At 48.5% G+C, this 16,067-nt stretch overlaps 1 protein-coding gene across 4 annotated transcripts in view; it reads left to right on the forward strand.

Annotated features, from left to right (window-relative positions):
* Positions 1 to 16,067, forward strand: part of LOC119404652 (uncharacterized) — a 240,603-nt gene that overhangs the window by 127,598 nt on the left and 96,938 nt on the right. The window contains exon 1 of one of the 4 annotated variants that reach the window (XM_037671240.2): positions 15,840 to 16,067. This exon is cut by the window's right edge and continues 25 nt beyond it. The exons of the other annotated variants lie outside the window; for them this stretch is intronic. The gene's annotated coding sequence lies outside the window, so the exon portion shown is untranslated. Of the gene's footprint in view, positions 1 to 15,839 lie in introns of those variants that run through there. 4 annotated transcript variants of the gene reach the window in all.

The raw sequence follows: 16,067 nt of genomic DNA on the forward strand, positions 1-16,067 counted from the left end.
CACATGACAAGGCAATGGCTTAAACGAAATTTTGAAACCAGGGTTTTCTAATAGCTGTCTGTTTAGTTAACTGAAAGTGTATTGATGCACTGCAGACGTGCACGCACATAAACTTACGCAAAAAAACAAAAAAAAGCAAAAAACGAAACGAATTTCGATATGGCGCCTCTGTGTACTCCTCTGCAGAGCATTATTTTATACCAAGTATCCCCAGTCAAGACACTTTTGAATGCTGTTTATTCGAAGACGGTACTCAATCGTATGCCGTTCGCAGAAGCTGCAAATATTAAAACATGTTAAACATATCTTAAGAACGCTGCCTGGTTTGTCCCATGGCTAACACGCTCGTTGGTGCTGGCAGCAATGAAGCTTTTTTTTTGTATGTGTGACTTTTTACGGGAAGTAAACACTCTGGTAGTTGCGATGCACGGCACTATTACACAGCTGCGGCTTGTCGTCTCATCCCAGCTGTGGTTTGATAGATGTCTTGCACAATAAGATTTTTTCACAGCCTCAAAGAGTATTAATTAAAGGTATTAACCATGGATCAGGCCAGTGGCTTTAGGGGTTCAGCATTTTAACGCGATAGCGTTAAAGAGCTCGTATCGCAGAAATTCCGCCGTCGGCGTCGGCGCCGTTGGTTGTGAGCGAAAAATCATCATCTTGTCCGTGACCGAAAAATCGAAAAAGCTGGAAATAAAATAAATAATAAAAATGTTGGGTCCGAGTGAGAATCGAACCCAGGCCGTCTGCGTGGCAAGCACGTGTTCTACCACACAGCCACGCCTCTGCTTAGAGCTGCACTAATTGTAACTTTCATGCTTCCCAAAAATACGCGTCCTGTATACAGGTGTCATAGTACGAGATGTAATATCGCAGTAATATTGCGTGGTACAGGCGTACATTGCCATCGGGCGTCACACCATGTCATTATCATAACGACTTGTTGGTCTAAAGACAGCCACCCATTACAAAAGGCACACACATTACTGCGCGTATTCCCTTAGACCACGTAGTTTCTCGCGCATAATTGCTCCTGGTTTAATGCATGCTGCCCATTACATAAGGCACACACCTTAGTGCGCGCATTCGGTTAAACACTCGTAGTGTTCGAAGTGCGCACTAGGGGCAGGATATCGCTATCGCGTTCAACTCTTAAAGGCGAAGCTTAAGCGTCCCCCAATTTTGTCCTGTAAAGAGCTGTTTAAGAGAAATGCTTGCATAGAAATGCCTCCAAATGCGGTCACGTGGCTCGGACAAACAGCGCTGTTGCCTGTCCTTCGCATAGCAACGTAAAAATTTGAGTGTCTTGGTGATGAACTACCGCGCAACTACACATCGCCTTGTTGGTCGTTCTTTCTTATACGTCCTTGTCTTACGCTGTGATTCATCATGTCCTTCACTGCTTCGTCCCGGGGATGATTACGGTCCTCAACAGAGTTAATCGACTCGCCGCGACACTAGATTTTACTCCGTATAGCGTATGTTATGTAAACTTGTATTAGGAAGATGCAGCAGTCGTTGCTATCGACTAAGCTCCTCAGACTAAAGAGAGAGAGAGAGAAAAAACTCACAGAGTTCCTCATGCATTCGACTCGAATCGAAAGCCATCTTCTTCTTTTTCTTCTCAGTCGATGTATTGATTCTGCCTCGCGCCCCTTCGAAAGCTTTCTGCACCTAACGTGGCTTTGCACTTCCTCCGTGATCGACCTACCTTTGACCGAGCGATGATGTCCTGTGATTACATCATAATGTGACGTCACGATGACGCCATATTGGCGTCGCAAATTTTGGCGATCTGTGACGTCATCGTATGGTGACTTCATCACGTTATGATGATTTCTTGCATCACTTGTGCTGACGCCACCGACGGTCAATTTTCGCGTTTATAAGGCATCTTAGGCTTTCGCCTTAATAAGCTTGCGCTTGCGGTTGCCTCATAATTTGCAGATCGACCCCTCTGTGGGGAATACCACGGTATTCTGTGTTCTGAAAACTCAAAGGTTACGGCTGACCGTCCGCATGCGCTCCTTGACGTCAGCTCAATGTAGATCAAGGACCCGTCAGATGGCGCTGTCGTCTGTATGCTTTTTTGGGGGGGAAAACAGATTAATTCAGGTAGGCAAAGCATTATGCCGATTTCAATATAGGGTCTGGTGGCTCACAAGTCGTCGCCACGTTATAAAGGGGTCGCTCGTAGCATCCATACATCCGCTGCGGCCGGCCACTCGTCGAAGCCTCGCGCGGCTGACTCGGCACACCGAGGCGCGCTTGCGGCGGCTCATCGGGCCGGTCGGGTCGGCCCGCGTTTGGACAACCTAGATTCCTGCACAGAGAGCGCCACGCGCGCTTGTTGTATTCAGTGGCCGGCCTGCCGTGGGAACGCGCAGCCCCGAGTGCTTCCCCGCGGCACATCATGCGCGCAACGAGACCTTCTCGCACCTTTCGTATTGTGCGCACGACCCGTGCGGGGCAGCCTTCGCGCGCAGTTGAAGCAAACAGAAAGAAAGCGATTAGCAGTATCGCCCTCCAATTCATTGACAACGATAGCAAAGTTTAGCATTGCGCTCGAGCTCCTTGCAAGTTATTCTAACTGTATACGTGGGTGCGACATGTAGGCGTGACGCAGAACGCACGAATACACCGTGGCGGCCTTCAAGTGTTTCACAACGCTTGCGTGATGCGCACCGCCAGTGGCTTTGCAGGCGTCAGTTTCTATATCAGGGGTCTCAAGCTCACCTCAGCTAGCGGGCCGCAGTCAAGAAATTGCGTCCCGCAAGGGGCGGTGTACAGTGAAGTTGTTTGGAGCAGCGAATAGTTCAAGATAGGGGGGGGGGGGGGGGGGAGTGGAGAGGGGAGTAGTTTACACGAAAGATCAATTAATAAGGCCTACCCCGTATCTCTTCGATGGGTCATTTCTGAAGGGGATTTGCGTCATGACTCGAGAATCATATCGATACCGATCTCCAGAATGACTAAAATCTGGACGCTGGTTCTGAAATACAGAGTTTTTTTGCATGGTTATGTTTCAACACATGGTGACCACATGGGGTGCCTCACGAAGAAGAATGCTTCAGACCAGTCACTTCTGTGTAGCTTACCCGGACAAAATGTTATTAATCGCAATTGGCGAGAAAATAGTGCGAGTACCATTTAACGAAGCCACAAAACTTTATTGCTTGCAAAGCAGAAAATAACTGCTAAACTTCTAGACACGATGGCTTGGTGTCTGGCAACGCGTAGTTGATACGAGAGGAGAGATATCCGCATTAATGTATTGTGCGAAGGCGATCTTCATGGTGGATCGTAGGTGTTCACCAGTCATGCTCGACCGGAGAGCTGTCGCGCCTTGAGAAAAGCATTCGTAAAGAAGCCCGTGCGTCGGCATCGCCCGCCAAATTATTTTCTGGGGGTTGCGGGTTGAATGATCATGAACGTACTGACAATGATAATATATTGGTCGAGGACAGTCACGTGCCTGCCGGGTCGCTAGCGAAAGGTCCGCAGGCCGTTTGAAACTCCGGCACGAGATCGACGGGAAATCGCCAACGTTGGGAAAACGTGCCGAGCGCCTTAACCCGCCACCTTGCACGAGTGAGAGTGAGAAGAGCGGAAGCGACATTCCCTTTTCGGCGATTTCTCATCGAAGTATCAGATAGCGAGTAAGCATTATACGGAATTACTGATCAGGTCTATACAAGCCATTGTCAAGATTTTACGTATACTCAACTCCTTAAAAGTTGCGACCAACTGACGAGGGTGATTATGCGGGCTTGTCGGTTTGTCATACTTCAGGGGATGAGCGCGAAAAAACACAGCGACAAGAATGTACGCATACACAGGCGTCAGTGTGTGTGTACATTCTTCCTTTTGTCCCTGTCTTCTTTTTTTTTCGCGCTCAATCCCTAAATGTGTTGCAAAAGTGTTATGATCTTGTTTTTAAAGGTAATTATTTGTTGGCAACCTCTACTCAGGGTCTCGGAAAGTCTCGCCAGATTTTTGTTGCAACGTAAGAAGAACCCTAATAAATGTAACATCTCGAATCGGTGCACTGTATATATCCCCATCCAAACTATACGTATATTACACCATTGGTGTGCTGACTCTTTTATGTACATCGACTACGCAGCAAGAACAACATACCGCATGTAAATATCCACATCGCAACAAATATACGATATCAAGAGCACAACCCGTTTCATGAAGGAAGACCCCGTATGCCTGCCTTCTCGACGCTTATAGTTTGGTGCATCTGCTTCGCAAGCGAAAACACTCGCTCACACTCTTCTTATTCCCATTTCATTTCCTCAGTTATCGCCCCGTGATCGCCCCTTCCGAGGTTCGAAGCTCCGCACATTTGGTTTGGGCAAGGCGTGTTTTCGCTCGGCCACCGATTTCTCGACGACCTTCTGACAACAAGTCGGTCGGTGAGTTTTGGTGGTGTTTTTGGACTGCCATCACGTCGAACTTGCGCTTGTTCCGAGACGGCCATCGCTTAAATTTCGACTGGCCACCGTAGTTTCCTGCTGTGTGTCCCGGAAGGAGCTCGCACAGGTTTCTCGAAAGAGCTCCATCGATGCTGTCGCTCGCCGAGTTCCCTTGTCCACGATTCCTCGGCTTGAGGTCACGTGCCACGGCTTCTCTACTGGCGCGAGCCGCGATCAGATGGCGCGATGCCGATGGTTAGCGCGCCTAGTCTAGTGCACCGTGGCTCATTTGCATGCACAAACACCCCCTGCGTCACGCAGTGTGCATGACCGACCGAATCGACTGCTACGGTTAGTTTAATGCGTTATCTGATTGTTTAGAGTAAGCACGAATTGAAACTGCTTTATGGAATAAATACTCTTTCGCGGAGCTTTTCCGGTGCGTCTGAGAAGTCTATACATTAAAAATCGACGCTGATGATTCCTTGTCCTACCATTTCGAGCACATTATCAGAACACACGATGTTGTTAAAGTGTAGTATCAGTCACAAAGATGGTTTCCAATCGTGTAGTCTGGAAGGCTTGTCGCTGCGTTTTGCCTGCTTTCATACACCGTGACAATATTTACACATTTACTCTGCCCCCCCCCCCTCTTTCTTTTTTTTTGTCGTTCTCTTTCTCACCACTTTCAAAGCAGCTCCGGAATGGCTCAACTATATTTACTTTCTAAATGCGTTACGCTGAGCGAGCGTAACATTGGTCGGCACCAAATAAGCGGAGGTGTGAACAATCGTATGTTCGCTCTGTTTAGATGTGTGCCTATGCGGTGGAATATATACACGCGACGATTTACCGTTCGATGTATTGTTTTACGTCTCGGCCGGCTTTAGTCGGTGCTCGTTAATAAATATATTCGGTACAGCACTTCGACGCGTTAGCGTGCACTTTAGCGCACCCACTAAATGTGCGCTAAACACTAAGCAACGGCTGAGGAGCAGGTGAGAAGTTCGCACTTCCTACTAACACACGCACACAAAGAAGCGTTCAATATCCAACCAAGCGTTTGCTTAGATCGGTATACTTTTCAAGAAAGGCTCCTTCGATTTTGTAGAATCTTGAAGTGTTGTACTCATAGAGCGCTCTAGCTTTCGATGTGGTCTTCTCGATGAAATGAAATGGGAGGAGAATTGACTATAAGTTACTGGTTCGTATCGTTCGTAAACCCCTTGCATCGTTCCATCTCCCTAAAAGCTAGAATCACTGATACTAGTAATAAGACATGCAATGTGTTATCTAGTTTTTATTATAGTATCAAAGTAGTATATGATTAATTTGGACAATTGCGGACACACTCCTTACTTATATTCGTGCATTCCCTACGGGCACGTGACAGTAAGTACTACAAAATTACACATATTCAGATAAAGCTCCGGGTGCAACATTTTCTACTTTTGCGGAATGTCACCTTTCATTGAGAGAACAATGGTCACGCGGCTGAGGCTAGGGTACACAGAATACACGGCGACGTGGACAGCGCTCGATACGATGTCATAAGATTTATTGCTTCCTCATTTTTTTCTTTTTTGTAATGACACAGATTGGTACATTACGTAAGTCTGTCGCTTACTATTAGCGTTAACAGTGGCCTCTATGAGTGTTTCGCAAGGAAGAACAATAAGGAAAAGCGGGTAATACGGCAGGTCGAGGCATTACACGAGCAAAAATGTTGGTTTATTGTGCTACCACGACGATGCCTATTTATTATTATTATTATTATTATTATTATTATTATTATTATTATTATTATTATTATTATTATTATTATTATTATTATTATTATTATTATTATTATTATTATGATAAGCGCACACCTGGAATGCCAATGCAAACAGGGCGTGGCGCTTTTATTGCTCGTGTATTTGAAGCAGTTAAGTGCTACGCATGACGTGATGGTCAGACGTGGGCGCGCCTGAAACTGGGTCTGAAGCTCATGATTGCTGCCGCGTCTTCCTGGAGCTACAACAAGCGAACCCTGTGCGATGTAAAATAGAAGCGCGTGTGCTGCTGAAACTATTGCCCCTTAAGCGGGCCGTGAGGAACATGCATTGACTTGCCATTCAGGAAGTTATTAGGCGAAAAACGTGAAAAGTGAATGTCGGCATCGGCCGCGTCAACACGAGTGATGCAAGAAAGCAACGTAATGTGATGACGTCACCCTATGACGTCATCGTGAGGTCATATGTCGCTTAAATTTGGGTCGTCATCGTGACGTCTCTATGGCGTCACATCTCGTGACGCCGCGTGATGACGTTATTACATGGTATCGCCGCTTGGTCAAAGGTGGGCCGATCACGGAGGCACCGCAAAACCATGTGAGGTGTAGAAAGCTTCCAATTAATCCGATCCCGAGGCCAGTGCAAAACCACGTTGGGTGCGGAAAGCTTTCGGCCGGGATCAATACAATCGATTGAGAAGAAGAAGAAGATAGCTTTCGCCTTTTTGTCCTCTTAGGCAAATGCATAAAAGACTGTGGGACTTACTGCACTTTTCTGCGAAAAGACAAACAGAGCTTCATTCATAGATTTCGTTAATGTGTCGAAAGACGGTCGTCGCCTTTCGACGCGGCCTGCAGCGAAGCCAGGGCCTGTCGCAATGCCCACCTTCTGTGCTTGCCCTATCGCACGTCCAGTTTCCTTGGCCAGCCATGCAGTGCACGTTGGACGTGCAGTCTGTTACGCGATGCCCACAGCTCGTCGTCGCTGGGCTGCGCCTTCCTCGGGCCGCAGGTCGCCATTGTCGCGGGGTTCGCGGTGCAGTATTGTGTACCGCGAGACAGTGGGACAAAAGGACGGCGTTGGCACTCCGACGGCGGCAGGTCCAGCTCTGCCCAATACACAAAGGACGGTACGGGAATACGAGAAACGGTCCGAGCTGAATGGTGAAAGTACGGCGGTGTGTGCATGCGACCAAGCCGTAGGCGCGCAGGGAATTTGCGTGCATGGCTCCTCGCTCTGGCCTGGACAGCGCAGTGGCATTCAGTCGACAAGGTCAGGCGGCGACTCAGTGGTCAGATAGGTGGCTCCTTTTCAGGCTCTAATGGCTATTGCAGCGTTCGACGACCTCGTGAGGGTGAAACACACGGAACTGTACCGAGCAGCCCTTCCACTGCCACGTGGTGGTCTGCTCGCATTGTCAACAACTTAGCGATCGATGCGATGGGGAAAGTGTGCAAGTGGCTCAATTGCAAGGGCGTCCGCAGAACTTTTTGCAGCGGGATGGGTGGAGGGGAGGGGGGGAAGGAGGGGCGCATTTAGAACAACCACCTTTCTTCGACTGCCGTGACATGACCGGAGAGATTAGTCATAGCGTGTAACATGAAAAGTTAATTGGCTCACAAGCCTGAAGCGCGTTTCGTTTCACACGGAATTGCGCGACCTGAGTGTGCTAATCAAGCTGTGCAGCTTATTGCTCCCGTTGAATGCTGCACAACAAATCGCCCGGACGTTGTTCCCACACTATGATGTACTTCCTTCCCCTCTAAATGACCATGTGACCCTACCTTCGACGATAGGCCAACAACCTAATCCAGAGGCAGTTACTGGAATCCAAGCACCATTCACAATGGCCGAGTTGATAGCAGCTATCGACGCGTCTAAACCACGGACGGCTCCTGGACCGGACGGATTACCTTACGAGTTGTTCAAAAACCTAAATGAGACATCCTTGGCCTCGCTTCTGGATAACATCAATCAAGTGTGGGCTGAAGGCGATATACCTGCTTCTTGGACGCACGCGGAAATCATACCGATACCGAAGCCAGGAAAAGACCCTACTAATATACGCAACCTGCGCCCTATCGCCTTAACAGCGACTGTCTGCAAATTAACAGAGAAAATGCTCTCTACGCGAATAACCTGGTGGCTTGAACAATTAAAATGGTACCATCCTGCACAAATTGGATTTCGCACGCACTTGGGCACAGAAGATGGACTTGGAGCACTTACTGGCATGGTCTTGGCAGGCAATAGGACACGCCGGGTGCGAACAATATTAGCCATGGATGTGCACAAGGCATATGATGAAGTTAGCCACAGTGCCATACTTGCCATTATGCCTTGCGTGGGACTACCCGAGCGCGTGTGCACATTCGTACACAGGTTCTTGACTCAACGAACGTTTGCTATTCGTGTGGCGGGAAACGCAACCGGCACCTTTAACTCAAAACGGGGAGTGCCACAGGGATCAATACTTGCACCATTGCTCTTTAACCTGGCAATGCTACCCCTCGGATGGGCTCTGGCAGCGATATCGGACGTGTATTACATCATATACGCCGACGATATCACAGTGTGGAGTGTTCACAACGACCTTCAACGACAGGAATCGGCCTTACAAGAAGCTCTTAACACAGCCGACGAGTGGTGCAGATGCATAGGATTGACCCTCTCAACAGACAAGACTCTCTACATGTCGCTTGCCAACGGCTGGGGTCGGCGACGACATGTAAACACGCTTATTCAGGTGATATTATCTGGACGTCCTCTTACGCCAGCTCCCCAGCTACGCATATTAGGCGTTGTCATTACGGCAAATGGATCTGCAAAAGCTTGGATTCGCGAAATTAAGCAACAAGCGCACCAGGTGCTCCATCTGATACGACGAATCAGCTCCAAGGCTGGAGGTGCCCGCACGGAGATTGCCCATTTACTTGTTCGAGCAGTGTTGCAGCCTCGCCTTATTTATTCGGCTCAATTTCAGCACCTTACAGTGAGAGATTGGGCCCGTTTAGAATGCATCAACAGAGAAGCGATGCGCGTCGTTACCGGGCTTCCACGATGCACACCTATCCCGATACTTCAGGAAGAGGCGCAACTAAACACCATCGACGAGTTGATTTATCAACGCCGGCAAGCAAGGGAACTCAAGCCGTCATTTCTACCACCTGCTGCTGACTTAGCGGCATATATGGGCAATCCAGTGTCTGTCTCGCCACATTCAATAGTAAGCCTTCCACCTTGGGATCACCGGCAACTAACGGATAACAAACCTATCGGCCGCCTCCGAAATCCAGTCCCTCGTCCAACGACTACCTTTCGGCGCCACATTAAAGAAGCAGATGCCGCACTCCCGACAGGATCACTGGTGGCCTATACTGATGCGAGCTGCACGGACACGCAGGTGGTTACGTCAATCGTGGTGCCTGGGCACCAAAACCTACGTGTCAATCGATTGTACCTCCTGAGAGCTCCAGTTCCATCGGTCAGTGCTGAACTTCTGGCAATACGAGACGCAACAAAGTTGGTGAGCACGGCTGCCGCATCGTCGTCATCCTTTACTATAATACGCACCGACTCTACATCAGCCATAAAGGAGCTCCGCAAGGTATATAACGCGCACACTTTCGCAGGCGATATACAGCGTATAACTGCACAGATGCCTGGCCAGATAAGGATACAGTGGATACCACGGGACACCATTTCTGCTCACATACAAGCTGACACCGCCACCCACAGTGAGCTGCCACGTACTCTAGAAGCGCCTTTCCCGAGTGATCCCCGGGGTGAGTTCCTCCACCGCAAGGAGATTCTCCGCCGCACCACACGAGATTTAATTCCACCGTGTGGTTCAAACCTCCCAGGCGGGCTTACCCGCCAGGAGGAGGTGGTGTTGCGGAGACTTCGTGTGGGGGCGGCACTTACTCCGTCGGTCACATATGCCTGGCCACAACATCTGCATGGACCATTTGGGGATACTTGCCCATTCTGTACCACTGAAGCGTCCGCGGTTACAATCAAGCACCTGTTGTGGACATGCCCTGGCCTGAATCAGATACGGCGGCGCTACCTGAGAACAGTGGGCCTTCATCCGACAAGACCACCGGATTATGATTTGTGGCTCTATGGGCCCCACCATAGAGCATTGTTGATGTATATAGCGGAAGCCGGCCTCTACCAGTATATTTAACTATGTATGCCATTGGGCAAACTCTCGAAATTAAAAAAAAAAAAAACTGCAGAGAAAGATATTATCCCCGAATTCCAGAGTGTGTGTGTGTGAGTGGTGGGGGGGGGGGGGGGGGGGGCTTCAGCCGTTCCCATTACCCCCTCCCCGCCTCCGGACGCCCATGCTCAATTGTAAAGAAAGTACAAACAAGATACAAATCCCTCGGCGGTGCATAAGCTCTAATAATCAAAGCAAAAATCAACCATAATTTTAGTTCCAGGCTGCTGACGTCGCGGCACTTGGTGGCATAGGCTTGTTGATAGAACCTTCATAGGGAGGTCTTCTAAATATATATAGATACGTATGGTATCCTCCACATCAACACAAGTTTAGGCAACGTCCTGTAATAGAGCTCCATTTCAGACGCGTCTTTCGAACCGCGTAAGTCATCGGGTAATTATCGTTTTGGCAACATTTATGCGATACACCACATCGTGCAACGAGGGATTGCGGAGGCCAAGTTGACGTTTGTTTGATGGACGCGTCGGATCACGTGTCACCGTGTCAATTACGTATGCGACTTTTCTTTCATTGACCGCTTAAACTGGCATGGGCCGCATTAGTTTGCAGACCATTCGCGGCGCATGCACGGTGAAGTTGGAATAATGCATACGTCTTCGTATTAATTATGGCGACACGTTCACAATTCTAGTTTTAAACCACCCGTCGCTAACATTTATTGGTTTACTTGTGTGTGTGTGACATATATATTTGGGGATTAAAAAAATAGCATTGACCCGGAAGTAGCTTAGTGGGAAAAGGTTTTTTTGTAGGGATCATATTATTTTTGGCAGTGTGGTTATGGTCATACATTTGCTTGATGTCATTACGAAAAAAAAATATCTTTACTGCAAAGAAAGACGACGCGCAAATAGGACACCGCACAACGGAGAGAGACGAAACAGGCGCAATCTTGTAACCGTTTATTCGCATCGAAGGTGAGTGATTATGTAGCACATAGAGGGCAAAGCCAGAGAGGAGAGGGGCCACACATGCGCACTGACACAATGCAGAAAGAAGAAAGGGCGCTCTCACACGTGTATCAACGCATTAGATCTAAAGAAAAGGAGTCATTCCACTCGGTGAAGTGCATGACCAGCGAATCTGTTTAGCTCACAACACGGAGATTAAACAAAATTTTCAACAAAGGTACGAACGCACTTATTGTCTGGATAAGCACTGGGTGGCATTGGCATGACGTGCTCTTCTTTCTATAGCGTTCGTCAGCTTCTTAAGCGGTTCCTTATAAGTCCGATTGCGCGACCACCGAAACGCATGTTTGGCATAAAATTTTCGCAAAGCCGGAATTTTCCTGATGTATACAATTTTCCATGTCTGCTTTATACCTTGTCCTGCAGAGGGCTTTTGTACCACTACCACGAAAGTCGACGAAGCCTTTGTAGAGAATGTTTCCTTGTTACATTCATAGGCGTGCGCACAGGGGGGGCAGGGGGGGGCGGCCGCCCCCCCTAATCGCCTAAGAGGGGGGGCGCAAAAACTGTCCCGTACATTGACCCTTCTAGTCACCTAGGAGGGGGGGGGGGCGGCGCAAAACCTGCCCCATACTTGACTTAGTAGGGTGGGGGGGCGCTGCGACGAACCTTCGCCCCCCCTAATGGGGAACCCTGCGCACGCCTATGGTTACATTTGTTTTGCCCTGCGGGTACAACCCATTCACATGGTTCAGATGTATTCTTTTTCTGCAAGCGTGGTTGTGTAGGCCAGTGGCCAAGACCATAAGCATGCGCAGGGTTCTCCATTGGGGGGGGGGGGGGGTTACCGCAGCACGTCCCCCCCCCCCCTTCCGTCCGTTGGCCGAGTCCGAAAGATGATGAGCTCCGCAATGCATGCAAAACGGACAGTGAATCGATGGCCTGCTTCTCACAACGGCCTGTGTGTAAAGGTCGGAAGTAAACAGTTCTTTGAATGCAGGTGTGCTTGGTCGCCATTATCGTCAAAGAACATGCATAGCCATAACCCCGTGCATTAAAGAACGACGTGAGCCGACTAGCTGAGTCAAGGTATGGAGCAGAACTCGCGCCCCCCTTTGGTTTACCTAATTGGGAGGGGGGGGGGGGGGAGCGCCCGCTTTTGGAACGTGAGGCCCCAGGTTCAAATCCAGCACGGCCTGGAAACTATTTTGTTTTATTCACTTGTGCCTGATACTTTCCTGTCGGCAGACACCAAAGAGTCATACACATCGTCGCTGTGAAAAGCACTTCCATTTGTGTAAATAGTAAAACCGAGGAGATACTTATGCAATCACTTCCGTTTCCTTCGAATTCGAATGCCTCGATCAGTTTACGAGCTGTCTTTTCTTTGCAAGTACTTAAGACCCTTGCCCTTTTTGTGCTATATATTCGCTATAGCATTCGATGCAAATAAACAACCGCAATAGCCACCCCCCGCCTCCGTCTCCGCACGTATCCTTACACTAGTCGCCGATTAAAGTAAGATTAAAGCTACCGCAATAAGTACCGTAGCTGCTTCTCTATCTTGCAACAATTACCTTGCGACGCTATCACCGAAAGCAGTGTTTCTGCGTGCGTGTTCACCGAGAAAAAGAAAAATAAAGGTAGCAGCACCGGTTAAGCGACGTTTGCTTTTCTTACTCGGGGGCGTTTCGAAGCTCGTCAGCGTAACCGTCGCGTGTCCCATCAGGAAAAGCTACCGGGATATAGGCTGTTAAGGAAGTGCTTTTACGATCGCCTGGCTCTGCTCGACAACGTGCGATTGTTACGGATGAAAAAAGCGACGGACAGAATCGTTGTGGTCCTCGCGAAGCCTTGTCACGCACAGACCACTTAGCGAAAGTCGTTTCGAGGCTTGTGGTGACATGGCTGAGTCGAGGATTTGCTTTCTTTAAGTGCATTCCAGCCGCAAAAACTTTTATTCGAGTGCCGTGGATAACAGAAACAGCTATATACACACTGACACTATTACCGGAAAGGAATAAGCCTGCGGTGTTCTTTTTTTTTTTTTCACCCTTATAGAGAAAGCTGAATCTTGCGAAACGAATTCCTAGAAGCGTCGCATTGTTACTCTACTGGCCCAATGGAGAAGGGCAGGGAGTGACCACGATTCGTGCATTGCTATGCTGATTTGAAGCTAAACAAGGAAGGAGGCCGCCTTACATAAGTGGATATACACGTATTTGCGTTGAGGAAAGTCGACCACAAGCAACCACGGCGAGAGTTAACTTTCATATACGGTACGAGTTGTATACTGTTACAGTGCATGACAATGCCGCAAGTTTGGGTGAAAATTGACCAGAAAGGAGCTAAAACGACGCATGATGTCAGCATGTGGCCGGTGGTGTGTCTATTTATTTATTTATTTATTTATTTATTTATTTATTTATTTACAGGAATAACTGATGGCCTTACAATAAAGCCTTGAGCCATGAGGGAACCTCATGTACACAATAATAACGATGCACAAGTTACGGAGCGCACTGCGCACGTGCCTGCATATCTTACAAGGCTAGAGGTGTCCGGGTTTGTTCGGACACAAGCCATTCTGTAACTGATGAACAACTTGGATCATTGAGGCTTTCGAATTTATGTTTTAGGAAATGTGAGTCACACTTAGCGAATTATCTTCTTCAGAATGCGGTTGCGGTTGAAACGCAGGAAACCTGCGTCGGTGCGTTACAAAGCAAGGGCTTTCGCGTCTGAGCTAATGCGACAGTCAATGTTTGACTAAAGTTTTATGAGCAAATGCAAGTTCCATCATATGAACGGTGCACTTAACCTCTAGTTTAGTTTCACATGGTTGCAGTTATTGGTTAGACTGTGTTTACTACCCCCGAGGGGCGTAGCCAGTAATTTTATCGCGGGCTAGGGGGAGGGTTTACCACCCTTTATATATGTTTGTGCGTGCGTTTACATGTGTGCGCGTATATATACACACACGAAAAATTAAAATAAAAAAAATCACCCCCCTCCCTCAACCCCCCCCCCCCCGGCTTCGCCAATGCTGCCCCCGCTAGAGCTATCCGACGCCCCCCCCCCAAAACACACACACACACACACACACACACACACACACACACACACACACACACACACACACACACACACACACACACACACACACACTTCGTAGTTTAGCACCAAGTGACCATAGTTTTATGGCCAGCATTCGATATTGGAATGGTCATGCGTGATCTTTATCGACATTTCCTTTGAAAATTGGGGGACCCTTAAGCTTCGCCTTTAAGAGTTGAACGCAATAGCGAAATCCGGCCCCTAGTGTACACTTCAACTACTAAGTGCATACTTATTAATGTGTATTGTTGCACACACACACGTGCGCGCGCGCGAATCGTACAGGTTTTTGATCTAAAGCAAGAGTCGCATGGCCTCCAAGATACACGCCGCGCGCTCGCCATCTCGGAGGCCATGAAGAATCTCACAATGCCTCACAGATGGCAGCACATTATCTAGCGTTTGCTGTTTGCTTGTTGATATGTTTTCCGATAGATGGACATAGTTGTCCATATTTAGAGCTGTTTGAAAGTTCGTGTGTGTTTTTAGCGGCGATGGCTGCACTATCCCGGCCTTTTTCGACATAGTTTGATGGCCTCCCAAATGCGCCTACAAATCGCCATGCAAATCGCCGAATGGGCTCGCTTTCGTCGCGACATCTGTCCAACAAAATGCGTTAAGGAGACTCCTTCCACTACATGGCATTTATGCAGTGTTTTTTTTTTCCGAAGCAGCTGCAAGTGACGTCGTGGCTCTGTGGTAGGACATCTGCTTGCCACGCGAACGGCCCGGGTTCGATCCTCAATGGGACAGAAATTTTTATTCTTTATTTTATTTGCTTCTTTCTCGATTTTTCGCTCACGGTCGATTTTTCGCTCACAACCAACGGTGCCGACGCCGACGACGGAATTTCTGCGACACGAGCTCTCTAACGCTATCGCGTTAAAAAAGGCCGTGACCAGTAGTTACCAAACCTGTTTTTTATTGTATTTATTTACACTATAGTTATCTATTTGCGTTCTGTGATTTATTTGTTTTATTTAATTAATTAATTAATTTATTTATTTATTTATTTATTCCGCCTTGTTACAAGCGCCTATTTCTATTATGTACTGTTATCTATACCGATACCAACACCGGTTCTATGAATCTCTTGCTTCAGTTTTTTTTTTTTTTTACTGATATTCTAAGCTCGTATCTAGCTCGTATCAGTTGCTGACATGTTAATACTTCCGTCCACTTTGTAACCCAAAGCTCTGAAAGATGCGCGCCTTCCATAGCGCGCCGCGAGGGCCATCTCTCGACGATGCTCGCAGATGCGACGCGGCCTCTACAACATGGCCGCACGAAGTTCATTTGACTTTCGCGTCAGTCGCGCCGCCTCTGACGTCTGGCGGAGCGGGTCGAAACTACGCTCTGCAACAGGTGTCCGCGCGCAGTTCGACGGCCGCCGTCTCCGCAAGAGACGATAAACCGCGCCAGCAGGTTTGACTCGCACCGTCTGGGCTCCACTCACTCGCCTTCTCCTGCTGCTGTCGTCTTCGCTTTGTGCCCAGCAGGCCCAGCAAGAAAGCCGTGCGTGTTTGTTGTGCCACTGTGCCGGTCTCGCCGACGTTCAAATCCGTGAGCGCTGCGACAAGTTCGTTCT

This window comes from Rhipicephalus sanguineus, chromosome 9, assembly GCF_013339695.2.
Source record: "Rhipicephalus sanguineus isolate Rsan-2018 chromosome 9, BIME_Rsan_1.4, whole genome shotgun sequence".
Taxonomy (NCBI): domain Eukaryota; kingdom Metazoa; phylum Arthropoda; class Arachnida; order Ixodida; family Ixodidae; genus Rhipicephalus; species Rhipicephalus sanguineus.